The sequence below is a fragment of the Anastrepha obliqua genome, chromosome 2 (genome assembly GCF_027943255.1).
Source record: "Anastrepha obliqua isolate idAnaObli1 chromosome 2, idAnaObli1_1.0, whole genome shotgun sequence".
NCBI lineage: Eukaryota > Metazoa > Arthropoda > Insecta > Diptera > Tephritidae > Anastrepha > Anastrepha obliqua.
In genome coordinates this window covers 67,831,389-67,848,964 of record NC_072893.1, presented here as the reverse complement: position 1 = coordinate 67,848,964, position 17,576 = coordinate 67,831,389, and positions in this window count along the sequence as shown.

Here is a 17,576-nt window from a genome sequence, read left to right as displayed (position 1 = left end):
GATGTTGAACGTTGTTTTTTCGCCTGTGAACAACTGCTCCAGCGGCAAGAAAGAAGGGTTTTCTTCATCGCATCGTGTCGGGTGATGAAAAATGGATTAATTACAGCAATCCAAAGAAAAGAAAGTCATGGAGACTGCCCGGTCATGCTTCTACGTCGTCGCCTCGGCCGAATATTCACACTGCGAAGGTTATACTATGTATTTGTTGTTATTTATTATGAACGGTTTTAACCAACCGAAACCATCACTGGGGATCGGTATCGACTTCAATTGATGCGATTAAGCCGAGCACTGCGCGAGATAAAGTGATTCTACAGAATGACAACGCTCGACCTCACATTGCCAAACCCGTTAAAACCCACCTGGAAACACTGAAATGGGAAATCCTACTCCACCCGTCATATTCTCCAGATATAGCGTCGTCCGATTATCACCTGTTCCGATCGAAGGCACATGGTCTAGCTGACCAGCAGTTCCATTCATATGAAGACATCAACAAATGGCTTGATCCGTGGACAGCATCAAAATATGAACAGTTTTACCGCGACGGTATACGAGATCTACCAGAAAGATGGGAAAAAGTAGCAGCCAGCGATGGGCAATACTTTCAATGATTCACTTGTAACCATTTTTTTAGAATAAAGTTGTATTTTCAACAAAAAAACAGCGAGAACTTAGTTGCGCACCTAATAACATTTAAAATTTATTTTTATTTTCCAGTATACGAAATACTATTTCGTTCATTGGTTCATTCTATTTGGTTTTCGTTGAAATTTTTTGGAATTTTTGCCATTTGAGAAAAATACCCCCACTCAAAAAAATTTTGAAAAGTAATTTTTAAATTTTTTAATGTTGGAAATATTGTTATAAAGTTTTGCAAGAAAAAAACTTGCGTTCGTTTTAACATTGTAAAATTGATTTTTGTTTTGTTTTTTGAATAAAGTATGTTTTTAAAAAAATGTTTCTTTTGAAAAAATTGTTTTTTTGTTTGAAAATGAGTGGAAACTTTTTTTTTGTCTTTTTTAAAAAACATTGGCGTTCTAACTTTTTTTCTCGTTTCTTTTCTTAGGTTTTTCATTAATAGCTGAAACTCTGCTCAGTAATCCCCAAAAGTTTCATTGTGGAACAATCCGGAATTTTTCGACTTATATTCAAATACCCACAGCAAACCAGTGGAAAATTAGTGCAAAATAATGCCCTAGAGAAGCGCTGGCAAAACGATCGTTTGCAAATCGATCGAAGCGTCACTGAATGGATTAGTAATCAGATGCACGGTAGCAACCCTTGTAAACATAAACATGGAATATACGATTTCCATTTGCTTTTTTGTCTACCCTAAACACCAAGATAGGAAGTTTCCTTGCATTTACTGAAGAATTAATTAGCATCATAACGAAGACGTAGGAACAAATAATGGGCTTAATTATGGCACTGCGTTAGAAACTGTGCTCCCTCTTTAAGGTCGTATGGGCCCTCAGCATTTAAGGTAAAAATATGAGAGCAGATGTGTATATAAGTACACACACGTACATACTTATAGATGCATAAAGTGATCTAAAGTGACTGCCAACAACAATATTAAGAATTCTTGAACGCTTCAGTTTCCACGAAAGCATTCATAAATGAAAACAGAAATAAATATGAAGTTATTAAATGGCTAAAATATTTTTTATTTCATTTTTCCTTTTACATACATACACACACTCAGTATTTTATAGCCGACAATGAAGTACTTGCGTGCCACAGCGACATTTTCTTGCTTTGTCTAGGCTTTTAAGCAAAAAGCAAAAAAAATTTAAAAAAATATGAATTTTCTTATAACCATCATGAAAATTATAATATTTACGTTTAATGTCCATTTTCAATAAAACTAAGTTTAGCGTGCAAAAACAACTTCATAAATGCCAACAATATTACCCATTGTGGCAGGAATAAAACCTAAAGGTGAAACATTAAACGGAGTTTATTACGACTTCAGAAGTGCAACCAGGGCCAAAAAGAAATGAGGAGTGAGCTCATTGATGTTGCGCTAAAAGGGCGCTAAAGAGCGCGATAGGGGGAAATTCTATGCGGCCAAGCTAAAATCGAATGGCTGTGGCTGGCCACCGATGGCGAGCAGACTGATTGCCGCGACGACACACACAGCTCCACAACATGCAACGTACTTAGTTAGAATGTAGCGTGACGAGGTGAAGGCAGATTCAGTCAAGCAGTTCGCAAGTATACGGATGGCCTTATTGTAATTTGTTATTGTTGTTGCTGTTGTAGTTGTAGTTGCTCCGTTGCGTTACGTTGCAGCAATTTCGTGACTTTGTGGCAGCGTGACGCGCTTTGCCTTTTATGCAAACACACTTACCTTCTGCATCTACATATATGTGCGTACATACATGCATACATACATACATACATAAACATCTACTTAAATACATACATATGTCTACATACTTTGTACTTAGTCTGCAGAGAAAACCGGGACTAGGAAAACCAATTTATGTTCTGGTCCACAACTAGTACGTCCAGGAACTAGTTTGCTAGTCACATCGCAAGTAACGACTTCTGTTTTCAGAGTGTGAGAGTAGAGTAAACGCAATGATAATTGTGGCTCTCGTTGCACCTAGGAAATGTTCGAATCAGTTTGGTACGCGGCACACTGGGGATTTTTGTACAGAGATGCGGAAAAAAGTATACATCCCAAAAAATATTTACATTTTTACTACTAACGAAGTTGTATATATTATATATTATAATATATATATACATATAAACAATGTTTTTTAAAATTCATAAATATTTTTTTTTTTTATTAATATAAGCCAGCAAATATTTACGCACAGGATACATGTAAGTTCATAATTCTGAATTACCCTCAAAATGTCAAAACAAAATTAAAAGTGTTTCGTTATCATTATGCACACACTAGAAAGCGTTTAGTTATTATCATTGCCAAAAAATAATCAGTGGCGCCTGGTGGCACCTGGTGGCACCTGCAATTGATTAAAACTGAAAGAGACGCTATTAAGCAACACGTTGATACTAGTTTCTGACCGTAGGTAAATGTAGCTCAACTTACAGATCCAAGAATATGAAGGAATATGATTTTTTTTTTTCGTAAAATTAATTATAAATAGATAATCAAATGCTTCACAGCCTTTGTTCTTCCGGCTAAAATATATAAAAATATCGTACCCTAAATGAAAAATAAAAATTTGGAAGTCGGCTCAAGCAAAAGGAAAAAAAACCACCTTGGGCTTTGAAGTTTTTTCTTAGTCAGTTCAATACTATAAAAAAATTATACTTTTGACATATCTATAAAAAAACTTAAGTCGGAGTTTAGTAATTCTTTTTGATTTTATTGCTGGTTCTATTCTGGAATTTAGAAATACCATTAAACATTGCGTAGGTGGCATGTTGCAAATTTGACTTTTTACCGCTAAATCCCCAGTGTGCGCGGTTCGTTTGAAAAGTCCGTGCAAAAATAAAAACTACTAAATTATTCGGGGTAACCCTTTTTATATTTCGACTTAGTCTCCTTTTAGGCGTACACACTTCGTCAAATTCTGTTCTAGTTTACTGATCTCTTCCGAATAATACGATTTATCTAAGTGTGAAAAATATCGAAGTCTGCAGTCACCTACTCGTTTGAATAAAATCTTTTTCCCGTCAGCCATTTTTTCGAATTAGGAAAGAAATAGTAGTCCGAGGGATCAGAGGGGTTCAAATCTGGAGAATATAGATACGAGTTGGAACCCCATTTCCATTAATTTGGCAACCACAACTGCTGAGGCGTGAACTGGTGCGTTGTCGTGATGGAAGAGGAAAATCCCTCGACTTCCTCGATTCAAACGAATGCCAAACATAAAGAAATTGACTGATTTGGCTGAAACTTGATGTGCCTTCTTCGAAGAGATACTACTGACTAAACATAGCCACGCTGCGCGCCGGCAGTGCCATCTCTCTAACTTAGTACGGACTTTTCAAAAGACCCTCGTAGTTGGTGTGCATTTTTCGTACAAATATTGAATTTTAGGGAAATATAAAGAGTTTTACTTTAAAATTTACTTTAAAATTAGTACAATGAAAAGTAGAAGTAATAAAAAAAATAAATAAGAATATAAAAAATTTAATCAAAAGAAGTGAAGAAGTACCAAACTCATTCCGAACAGAACTCTTTAAACCAGCTCGCATTTTAACAAAAAATTTTATTTGGGATGAGTGGACAGAAATTAAGTCTTAGCACATACAGGGTCCGGCACTCGAAGTGTAACTAATTAAAAGGGCCATAAATTTAGTTTGGAAAATTAATTTGATTCAATTTAAAGTGAAAGATGTTTTAAAATAGTACAAAATTAAGAATCAATTTACATTTGCTTGATATGACCACCTTTTGCTTTGACTATGGCCTTGAGGTGACTTGCAGGTATTTTGGTCCACTCGCGGAAAATGGCTTCTTTCAGCGGCTCGAGACTGATACAAAGAGAATCATCCATCGGATTCGCGTCTGGTAAATTTGAGAGCCATTGTGTGGACATTATGAAGTTTGGAACGTTGTTTTCTATTCATTCTGCGTTCACTCGAGCTTTGTGAGATGGTGCCGAGTCCTGTTGAAAGGTCCATGGCCTACCACCGAAATGTTTGTCTGCCCACGGCTTCAAAGCAACCTCCAGAATACTTTCCCGATAATATTCCGCATTTACTTTGACGCCAGGCTCGATGAAAACGACTGGGGCCCATTTCTCGTCAGATAACACAAAGCTCGGAAATTTACTGCTCTCGGCCAAGCGAAGCAACTTCTTCACTCTCTCAAGTCTGACTTGTTGCTGCTTTGGTGTGAGATCATGCGTCTTTTTGATTCTGTAAGTCTTGACTTTGAGATCATATTTCAGGCGGGTTCTACGGTTAGATATTTTGAGTTCTTTCACCATTTAATAGCATCAGCTGCGCCAGCGGTCTCAAGTTGATTACATTTCGAGTGCCAGACCCTGTGGGTTTTGTTCGATATCAATATTATTTACTTAGGATCTAAGTGAGTTGCGGGATATTTACGCTAACCACTTTTAATTCGCATGCCTATGATTTCCTTTCAAATACACCCCGTTACAAAATTATAAGCTTCTTCTTCTTGGTGGTCTAAAAAATTCAAAAAATCCATTTTTTTTTTTTTTGAGCTTTCAAAAGTTTAGTATCTTAACCAGTTAACTGTGATTGACGAGTATACTCGTCATGCGTATAAATTAGTGACCATTGGCTATTTAAATTACAATTTTTGAGAAAAACAACACATATTCTCAAATTTCAAGATGTTTAGAATATTTTGAGGCTATGCCGGAATAAAACAAACAAATAGAAAATATAAACAGTTTGAGATAATGTCATGCTTCCCCGTATGCACTGATTGAAAAAGTTCACCATTTCGCATAATGAATTTATTTATGTGCGATGATAACGTTTTTCAGATGTTAACCTAAAAGGGGCAAAGGCAAAAGTCAAAAAGTGGATTTATAAACTAGAAAGCTAACTCTTGTGTGTCAGTGCATATCTTACCAAGTGGCGGCGGTTCTTATCAAATAAGTACAGTGCAACGTAAAAATTTCAAGTGCGTAAATATTATAAAGTTGTCCAGAAGTTCTGTAAATTACTATTGTTTTATTTTTAGTTCATTTGTCCCCAAAATGAGCAACTATCCAACTATCTTTTTCATCCAATATCTTACCAGCGCAACTTACTCTGTGATTGACGAATATACTCGTCATAGCTCAATTCTGGCGACACAGTTAACTGGTTAAGAATATACTGTGAAATTTTCATGCGAAAATTCCCATGACTAGGTAGAGAGCGTCCGCGCGCTCCTGTACCGCAAACTTTAAACTCATTTATCTCGAAACGACTTTTTTCGGCCAGGTGCTGTCAACAAAAAAACAAAAACAGTTAACCGAATCATCTGAAATTTAAATATGTTGTTCACAACATCTATGGCTATCGCCCGTACTGGAATCCTCTTATTATTTCAATTATTTCGTATTTTTTGGATTAAAAAACTAAAAAAAAAACGATTTTTAGAGTGTTAAATTAAAAACCGCACCATTTTGTCAATTTTTTATTTTATTCTAGTACGGGACATAGCTCCAGTCATACTGATTAATAATTTGTTTGGTTTTTGTGTTTCAGACAAATAGAAGAGCCAAAATGGGAAACACCGTCCACGGCCCTTTTTTCGGGAGGGTCAACTACAGCGCCATTTTTTAAATTATTAAAATTATAAAACTTTTTTTTTCATTTTTGTATGTAAAAGAACTAAAAAGCTTAAAAAATTTAAATATCGTTTTTCGGTTTTTTTTTTATAATATAAAATTCCTGAAAATACCCAAAATTTTCGAGCTCTAGACCACCGGGACCTCTTAAGCTATTTCGGCCGAGTTTAACAAAGCGCGCCAGTTGTTTCTTTCTCGCGCCAACCGTAGCCCGTTGGACACCAAATCAAGCCAAGTCCTTGTCCATCTCATATTTCCAACGCAGAGGAGGCCTTCCTCTTCGTCTGCTACCACCAACTGGTACCGCATCGAATACTCTCAAAGCCGGAGCGTTTATATCCATTCGGACGACATGACCCAACCAACGTAGCCGCTGGATCTTTATTCGCTGCGCTATGTCTATGTCGTCGTAAAGCTCGTACAGTTCATTGTTGCAAAGCTCTTAACACACACCTAATTTTGTAAAAAAATATAGTTCATGCTGCAACAAAAACTATTTCACGCAAAGTTTCAAAGTTTGCATAAAATTATTCAAAATTTCAACAAAACTCTTAACTTTTAACCAGAGTTTTCAGATTTTTTCTGTGTTTGAAGAATAAAAAATAATAAAAAAATCCTTTTAAAACTCATCAGTTATTTGTACGTAAAACTATTGTATAATGAACGCGAATCACTAATAGTTCGAAATTCACTATTTATGAAGCAGTTTGCTACTAGTGGATTTCCCTACAGGGCACTTAAGTCCACTAACTTGTGCCAGTTCTCTTAAACGTCGTCGTTTTGCTCTATTGCAACTTACAACTTCAATTTGCACGACGACGCTTCTGACGTCGAGAATAACGATGTAGCACCCAAGTGCCAAAACTATACCACAGCGAATTTCGGTAGGGTGAAGACCAAATAGAGGATAAATATGCAAAAAAGATGTTTATAAATATATCAGCCATACCAGAATTATGAGAAAAAAAAACATGCAAAAGTGTGGAAGTGCAATTATGGCATCAGTGGCAAGGTGGCGCTCCGCCGTGACTTTTTGCTAAACTGATGTTGCCGGTGCGGTTGGAAGTCGATGGTTGCTATTGTTGTTACGCTCGTATTGCTTTGTGTGGCATGGAAGCTGTTAGCGCCAGGAAGCGGAAGCTCTACGTTGTTGGTGGTAGGCCGGCATACATACCTACATACATTCTGTGTAAGAAGTACCCGCTATTATTATATAAAACACAAACGATTAATTTATTTACTAAAATTAGTGCAATTCAATTATGCCAGCGCTTGACTTAATCCTCTACAGATTAACCAAAAAATAAATAAATGGCGCGTACACTTTTGTTAGATGTTTGGCCGAGCTCCTCTTCCTATTTGTGGTGTGCGTCTTGATTTAGTGCCACGAATCAGTTTTAAGCCGATTCCAAATGGCAAATGGTTTTTTATGTTTTTTATGTTTCTTTCATGGCAGAAATGAACTCGGAGGTTCAACATTGCCTGCCGAGGGCGACCGCTCTTAGAAAAAACATTTTCTTTCATTTTGATGTTTCATGCACGAAGATTCAAACCTTCGCATTTCCGAATGGTAGTCTCGCACCAACCCATTCGTCTGTGGCGGCCTCCAGTAGATTGGTTGTAGGCTAATTGAGTTAGCGAATTTTCCTTCCTTCTGCGAATTGTATTTTTTTTGGATTGCGGCTCATTTTCGAGGCGCTATTCCAAAGTTTGTTGGCTTGTTTGCACGTCACGCTCATTAATCCTTGTCTCGCCGCGAGTTATGACTCATTTCATGAAGGTGACGGCAGAAGAAGCTCGAGAAATCATGGTTTCAGCTACTTTCTACCGATGCTGTTTCTTTTACAAAATTAAGCTATTTGTGAATCAAACTAGCGATTGATAGATAGATTGTAGATAAACATCTTTAGTCAATTCTCTATTTCCGAGCAGTAGCTTTCTAATTTTATTAATGTTTTCCCCCTTCGTAGACGATGAATGACCACCAGAAAAAGGCAAGTCAGCAACCATTTCTCGGTTCTCTTTGATGGCTTTTAATCATTCATATGCCAGTGTTTTTGACATGCACGATTTACTGAAGGTTCTCCTTAACATCACAAATAATAAAAGATAAAATTTCGTTTTAAGCACAATTTAAGAGAAACTGTTGGTTCTACAAATGTTTCCCATTGTAAAACTCGCAGAGCTCTCCGAAGTATGATAACTAATAACAGCTGTTGCCATGGCCGATCACGGCCAACTTATACGCATGGTAACTGGCAACAGCGGCATCAACCCAGGTGCAAAAAATGTTTGGCGATATCTATCAGGCACGTCTTTAAGCTCATAAATTCTGGGTACCTTTTGCACAGAATGTTTGAAGAACGTGTTTGCCACAAAATAAGGCACAGTGTCGCAATTAAAGGACATACAAATTTTGTACATACATACATACATATTTAAGTATATTACATTCGTTCTACATTACATCGTAAGCAGGCAAATTCCTTTTTTCCTTTCCTAATTGGTGCAGTTACTGAATTGATCCGTTTTGTTTTTGCTTAACGAATAATAGTCACGAGTTTTCAGTTGAAAGGAGATACTATGACGATTAATAGAGAACTCAAGCCGTTGTTATTATTTTGCACTCATAAAAGGCCGCACTCATTCATAAAGTTTGCTGATTTTAATCGAACGAATAGGCCGACAGTCTTGGCTACTAGCGCCTTTCGTAATGTAATAAAAATAAATAATAATTCATAATGATTTTTTTTTAATAAATAAATAATTCTTATAAATAAATAAATGATCGACCAAACTGTACACAACTGAGATATCCAAATTATTTCAGTCATTAAAGTAATTTCAGTAAATTCAGATTTATCATAAATTTAATATAGTAAGAATTCTCAAGCTTCTAAAATTAAGTTCCCTAACCAACTACTAGTCATATTGTGGACATTTTTCATATGTTTGCTACAGGCGTGCAAAAAACAAAAAAATTGCGAAAATTTCTGGCCACTTAAAACTTGCAATTTAACTTAAATTTGCAATAAAAGTGAATACCTAAACATTTTCAAAAAATTTTGTTTTAAAATTTTAAATTGTGATTAGAAATGATTGATTTTTTTTAATTATGTACAAAGTTTACAATTTTGGAGAAAATTCCACTCATAAAGGATTCGTTGTCCATGTTGACTAGAACGAAGAAAATCGTTGATCTTAGCCTTTGCTCACTGCTATGTTCCAACATAAACACATAACTTTTTGAAAGTATAAAAAGATCCGTATTCAAAGCAATCAGATTAAAAGCGTATGCCTTGGTAAAGAAATTTTGTATGTATTAGTTTCCACCATCCAATTCTTCTACGGAACTTACCTATCCAGCTAAATAAAGGGTTTTTCAAAAGTGGCGCCTAGATGTCAGTAGTGAATAATTTCCAGACGGGAATTTTTTTATATCATCTTTGCTATTTGTCAAGTAGACGGATGTACAATTTCAACCATGGGTACTTACAGGACAGAGCAACTTCGTGAATTGGTTCTTGGAACATGATGCTGGTTTTTGGCGTAAAATCATCTTTAGTTTTTTTTTTTTTTTTTTTTTTTTTTTTTTTTTTTTTTTTTTTTTTTTTTATTGAAACGTTATAAAATTTGTATACATTTCATGGTATTACGCCTAGCATAAGCTAACAAGTAACATTATTCTATCCTTAACATTGAAATTTAAAAACAATTATAAATATTTTAAAAACAATTATTCAGCGTTGGCGACTAAATCTCGTGGCTTAGTTCTTCGAAGTCTTCTTGTGCAGACTGTTTTGGTAAGCTCTGCCGCCTCCGGGTTTATGTGCTCTTTCAGCCTGGTTTCATGGTTACTTGCAAGAATTTGGATTATATCAGCGACTTTTTTCACCGACAGATCCTTGTGCAGATCGTGATTTCGCACATACCAAGGTGCGTTGACCATGTCTCTGAGAATCTTATTCTGCAGGCGTTGTATAGCTTCAATGTTTGTTTTAGTGGTACATCCCCATAATTGAATGCCGTATGTCCATACCGGCTTAACTACTTGGTTGTATATTAATAGTTTATTCTGTATTGACAATGTAGACTTTCTGCCAATTAACCATTTCATTTTTTTAATTTTTAAGTTGATTTCAGTTGCTTTAATTTTGACATGTTCTTTCCATTTGAGCTTTGCATCCAAAGTCATACCCAAGTATTTTGCTGTATTACTATATGGAACAGTAGCAGATGATATTTTCACTGGGTTATAGGCTATTTTCTTGTTTGTAAAGTCTACGTGAACAGACTTGCTTTCATTTAGTTTGATTCTCCAGTTTTCAGTCCATGCGACAACTTCGTCTATCGATGCCTGTAACTTTCTAGTTGATTCATTTGCGTTATTTCCATAGGCTAAGATACACGTGTCATCAGCAAAAGTCGCTATCTTACTTGTATTTGACACAGGTAGATCTGCAGTATATAGCAAATACAGTACTGGCCCAAGAATGCTGCCTTGTGGTACACCAGCTTCAATTTTTTTAATGTTTGAGTATGCTTGTTTTTGTTTCACTCTAAAATATCTGTCTGTGAGATATGATTCCAATAGCAAAGTATATTGATATGGAAGCATCGCTCTGAGCTTACGGATTAGACCTTCGTGCCACACTTTATCAAACGCCTGTGCGATATCAAGGAATATTGCTGAACACACTTGATTGTTTTCTATGGCCTCTTCTATGATGTGTACTATACGATGTATCTGATCTATCGTTGAATGTTTTTCTCGAAATCCAAATTGGTGAGATGGTATTAATTGTTTATTAGAAATTATATCCTTTAATCGTTTGGAAAATAGTTTTTCAAATAGCTTTCCGATGGCTGGGAGTAATGCTATTGGGCGGTAAGATGTGACTTCGTTGGGATTTTTCCCTGGCTTTGGGATCATTTTAATTTCAGAAATTTTCCAGTGCATTGGTATGTATTTAAATTCAATGCATGCATTCATTATTAAAGTGAGTTTGATTAGCGCTTTGTAAGATAAGTTCTTTAGTACTTCGGCTGTGATTAAGTCAAATCCTGGACTTTTCTTTTGTTTTAGTTTGGAGATTTCATTTGCTACCTCATCAGTGGTAAAACTTGTAATTTCAACAGATTCTTGCACAGTATGGGGAAACAAAGTGTAATTTATCGTTTCAAATGGCTTAAAAATTTTTTGGAGGTGATGTGCAAATAACTCAGCTTTTTCCGAATCGGTTTTTGCCCAAGGTTGGTTGCTATTTGGCTGTTTAATTGGGGGATTATGTTGATAAAACTTATATTTCACTGGATTTGTCGACAAACGAAATTGCCGCATCTGAGGAAAAGAAACTCCTCGAGTAATTTCAGAAAAATAATTTTATCCTATAAAATGTACTTGGTGTGCCTTTTGGGATAGTGGAATATTTAACCCGTTTTTATTTGAATATGAAAATGAAAGAGCTATTACTGTCAATGGTCATGGCTATATGTAGACAACTGATTGAAGTGTTTTGTGGTCTCAGCTTCAAGGAATAGACATCCAGTTTTCTGGATGGAGTCAGAGGTCACACAATACGGGAAAACATTGCATTATTGCGATCTAAGCTTCCCGCTCGTTTAATTTCATGCAATGGTGACATAAACTGGTCACCCAATTCATGCACTCTAACTCAACTAGACTACTTTTGTGGTATTTTTTGAAAAGTAAAGTCTATGTAAAAGAGTCAACAATGATTCCAGAGCTGAAACACCACATTCGAATCGAAATTGCCATGAGCGAGTCCTTTTCATTCTTTTATGACAGCCTGTACGTCTACAGGGTGGGCGTTTAAATGTTGTCATTTTTCACATTTTGAATAAAAATATGGAAAAATATAAATTTTTCCATGATTTGTTTTAAAACAACATTTAGGCACGTCTTTTGAAAGACCCTTTATCTCATCAGCAACGCAAATTATTTTTGTGTTGCCAGGCAGATTTAGTCAAACAACACCATCATAAATAATATTCCACTATAAAGGTAATAATACCGCCTAAAAAGTCTCTCGCTTGCTTCCTTGTACCACTTAAAACATTAAGACCCGTTTAAGAAAGCTTCCCCGTATGAGCCTATGTAAGCAGTAGGGGACTCTGATAAGCTTTTATTTGACCAAATTCACGGCTTTCAACTAATTTCTAGTGACTAGTACCAGTGTAACAGAGTTCTTTAGCATCTCTTACTCAACGTGTCCCACACAAAACATTTCTGGGTATTTGAGTTACTGTAGATACGGCTTCATTATAAGATCTTCTCTTTCTATTTCTATAAAGCTGAACTATTTTCACGAATCTCGTTTTTATCATAAACTTTGCCTCCAAGCGTGTAGATATGACCAGCTCGATGATTTTTGTTGCAGAGTGAAGCAAATTTATCTACTGATTCTTAGCTTAAGAAGTGACCGAGTAGTCAAGTATTTTCGCCATTGTTATAAATTTTTCCGAAAATTGGTTCGTTTGTTCTTGGCTTGGGTATATATTAATAGAAAGTAGACTGCAAAAATTTTGAAAAACATTATAATGTTGAAATTTATTCAATGTTGCAAATTACTATAGATGCATTCCATTTCAATTCAACCGGGCTATTCGGGACATGTTCTTCGACTTCGATGTAACTCAAATATGTTGCTCTCTGGTCAAAATAATGAGACACGTATTTTTTTGTTCGCCCAAAAAAATTTTTTTTTCAAGATATATCGGTAATTTTGTTTTTCGGCTCAAAATCGATTTTTTTAATTATATAAGAACCTTTTTTTAATTGCTCATAGCTTAGTCAAAAATGAACAGATTTTAATGATTCTGGGTTCAAAATGATCGTCATTACTTGCACGACCGACTTCATATAAAAACAACAGCAAAAAAAATGGTTGAAAATTTTTAATTTTGTAGAGACTTTGAACAGAAATATCTTTTTCTTTTCAATATTTTTAAAAATAGAATTTTTTTAATTTTTTGGATTAAAATATACTTTAAAATTTGTTTTTTGAAAAAAAAATTTTTTTTTTGTTAAACATTTTTGGAAAAAAATATTGTCATTTTTGAATAACATTTCGATATGTAGGACAAAGAAAATTAATTTAAAAAAAATTATTATTATTTTGGTTATAATTTTTTCGAAAAAAAATATGTTGTAGAGCTTTTGACCTGAAATATCTCTTTCTTTTCAATATTTTTCAATATAGAGTTTTTGTTTTAATTTAATATATGTATTTTAAAAAATGTTTTTCTTGGAAAAAAAAAAATTGTTTTGTTAAAAATTTTTGAAAAAAGAACGTTTTTAGCATTTATGAATAACATTTCAGCATTTAGGACAAAGAAATTTATTATTGTTTTTTTTTTAACAAAAAAATTAATATATGGGCTAAAATTTTTTTTTTACAAGAATGGACCGTACGAGGGCGCAGAAGAAAATCGTAGAAACCAGAGCGTTCAACACTAGAGCAAGAGGAAAGCCGAGAACAAGATGGACTGACGAACTAGAGGACGACATCAAGAAACTTAGGATAACAAACTGGAAAAAAGTCGCAAGCGTTCGAGACGTAGGCAGGCCAAAGCTCACAAAGAGCTGTAGAGCCAAAAGATGATGATGAAAATTTTTTTTGGAAAAAAGATATTAAAATATTGTGGCACTTTTGAAACATATTCCAACAATTTGGACAAACATAAAAACATTGTTTTTTGCAAAACATTCCCGCTCAGATTTGTTTCTTATTTTTCCCATTAATAGCTGAGACTGTGTTCAATAAATATTAAAAGTTTCGTAGTGGGAGTCCATTAACTTTTCGAGTTATGTAATATATACTCATATTCAAATACGTTCAGCGAGTCCCTGAAAAATCTGTGCGTCCAGCAAAGAAAAACAAAAGAATTCTCAAAAATCAACGATACTTTTGATCCACTCGAAACTTGCATTTTTTTAAACCAAAATTCAATGGGCTACAAAACTGTATACCTGTATTTTATCTAAAGTCTTTGAGTAAAATGTTCGACATTTTGATGTCAATTTGCCGAATTTTTATGAATTTTGTACAAAGTATGAAATTTTACGTTACATGATTTTTTTTTTAATAAATAACTATATTTTTATACAAAAAATAATTGAAATGAATAAATAAATAGTCAAAATTTGTCAGTATGTGGCGTACACTTTTTTTCGACGCTGACAGTCTGTGCAGGCGCATAACTGCGCAATGCCAAGAGTTAAAAGAAAACAAAAGTGAATGAATTTGTCATCACATAAAGTTTGCACACTTCTTCCCTACCATTTACCGTCGTATCCTTCCTCAGATGAAATCCGAATATTAGAATACAGCAGACGCAGCTCCTCGCTAGAGGTGAACACGTGTTGCTGTGGAAAATGACGCCATCCACTTTGGAAGAATAAATGCGCGCATGCTTGCAAACACAGGAAACTTTAAATTCTACCCTAAACCAAACAATGAATAATACTCGTAATAATAAGTGCTCACATGTACGTAGCCAACAACAAAAAACCAGTTAAAGCAGCATTCTGGTATTTGAAGAGATTTTTGAAGCCTTTCTTCGATCCTAATTTTCAAGCAATTTTTTTCTTTTATTTACTGTGGCATATAATGATCATTGTTGCTGCCTGCGGCATTGTTGTTGCGCTGTTTAACATTACAAAAGGATTCGCGAATCCTGTTACCTGATATTTTTCAATGAAATCTTTTTTCGCAATGCTCTATTACTGGATAGTATTTTTATGAAAGTTTAATGTGTTGTAAATGGAGTGGAATGAATGAAAACAAAACATGAAAGGCGAGGGATTTACATACACACATACATATACATAAATATAGATGCATGTAAAAAATATTATATACTATTTGCATTTCGCTATCTTTTAGGAGGCTATATAGACCTTCTACTATCTAACGCTTTTATGTGAATGAGCGACCTTTATAAGATGGAGCGACTGTTCAAGCCTACTAATATATATTTATAAAGGAAGTATTGGGTAAAAGGTATACACTTTTACAATTCGTAAAAAATTTTCTAAAAAAAAAGCTTTATTTAAACAAAAAATTACTATATGCTTATACTATTTCCCAACATATGCAGATACTTACAGTTTGCTTTCGTTGAGTAAATACCTGTTAGTGCGTGTACAACCGTCTCTATGCATACATAAGCATTAGGGCGGGTCGATTTAAAAATCGCTTATTGCTCTGTGAAAATCGTATTCTAGGGATCAAAATAAGAAACTTTGCCGAAGGAACCATACCTCTAAAACGAATTCTGATGTTGACAACCAGCATAAACTTTAAATTGTTTGCTCGATACTTTACGAGATATCGATCTTTACAACCATCTACCGGAAAATTAATGGATTTGTTTTTCCACAAACTAATACAATATCTTCCCTTTGTATAGGAGGCGTAGTCAATAGCGAGTTGTATGGTAATCGTCTCGGTGGTAAATATTAAATTGTGTGGGAATAGAAGACCAGTCTTAAGAATGCTTCCCTTATCAGGTACCACAGCAAATGAAGTTGAATAATTTTGAAGGTAAATCCTTATATTGACATTAGCAGCGATGCTAATCATTTCACGTCTGCTGGTTCTACGACATCTTCATCGAAGTATAGCCACCAGATTGAAGATTTTAATTAATATTTCAGTTTTCAAATTCAATAAAAAATAAAAAATAAATTCAAATAAAAAGAAAAAAATTATTTTTTTTTTCAATTAAATTGTTTAAAATAATAAAAAGAAAAAATATTTTTTTTTTTTCAATTTAATTTTATAAAATAATAGAAAGAAAAAAAATATTATTATTTTTTTCAAATTCAATTCTATAAAACAATAAAAAGAAAAAAAAAGTAACCATTTAAAAGCTGCAAAAATAAGAGATACCTATGAAAAGAAGCCGGTATACAGCTTTTTTAATTTCGAAATACCATAATTTATTTTTAAATATCATCAATGTGGCAACTCTGTTAGCAAATGCTTATGAAAATTCAAAACACTTGGTAACCGTCCTAAAAATTCTATTTCGTCAGTGAAACTATCTTCTTTTACGTATCATGGAAGTGTGCAAGTATCAGGTTAGTCCATAAGTTCGTGCGTATTTTACCCATAATTTCACTTTTGTACGATTTTACATTCAAAAAATTATTCGCGGAATATAACGCAACTATTTATATTTTCTTTGATATATTGCACTGTGTAACAAAAAAAAAAAAAAACTAAACATACTTTTATGGAGATCTAGCACAACTTGTAGGTATAGAAAAACTAAAAAAATGGTATAGGGGAAATTTCCATTACACCCCCAAAATCTTATTTTATGGCCAAAAAACCGTTTTTCAGTAGGTTGATATGAACAATCACTCCTAACTTCGCCAGTTTCCATTCTATTTCTAATTTTGTTTTTTAGTTCGAAAGAGCAAAAACAAGCCTTTCTGATAGTGTGTTGACAATTTTTCTGAAATGATAACTGACGAGGCCGTAGACGGAAGTATTTGGAATTTTTTGATTTTTTCTCTATTTTTTCAACTTTGAGAGGGGGTGTATTGGAAATTTGTCCTATACCATTTTTTTAGATTTTCTATACCTACAAGTTGTGCTAGGTCACCATAAAAGTATAATATCACTGTCGCACAGTGTTGTGCATTCAACAAGGGATTTTAATCGCGGATAGAAACACGTGTTGTTAAAAAATATTTTGAATTTTTTTATAAACGTGGTAAAAATGCAACAACTGCTGCTGCAGAAATAAACACTGATCACGGAGAGGATACCGTGAGTGTAAGGACTGCGCAAAAGTGGTTTTCAAAATTCCGAAGTGGTAACTGGGACGTGGAAAGATTTCAAAGCTGGGAAAATGAGTTCCGCATAGACTTTCCGTCGCCAACCTTCAGCAGAGAGTGAATGTATGTTCTCAGCTACTGCAACGGCTTGAAAATGAAAGTTTTTTGAACCGTATCGTTACTGGTGATGAAAAATGGGTCCTTTACAATAATCCTGTACGGAAACGCCAAGGGTTAGATAAAAATGAAACACCAGAATCAACCCCTAGAGATGACCTTCACCCCAAGAAGATTCTCCTGTTTATTTGGTGGGATATGGCCGGTATTATTTATTATGAACTTCTGGAACCAAACCAGACGATAACTGCTGATTATTATTCCCATAAGCTATCAAACCTGAATGAGGCACTTAACAAAAATCGACCGTCTTTAGTGAATAGACGCAAAGTTTTGTTTCACCACAACAACGCAAGACCTCATACCGCAAAGCAAACATTAGGCAAGCTGAACGAGCT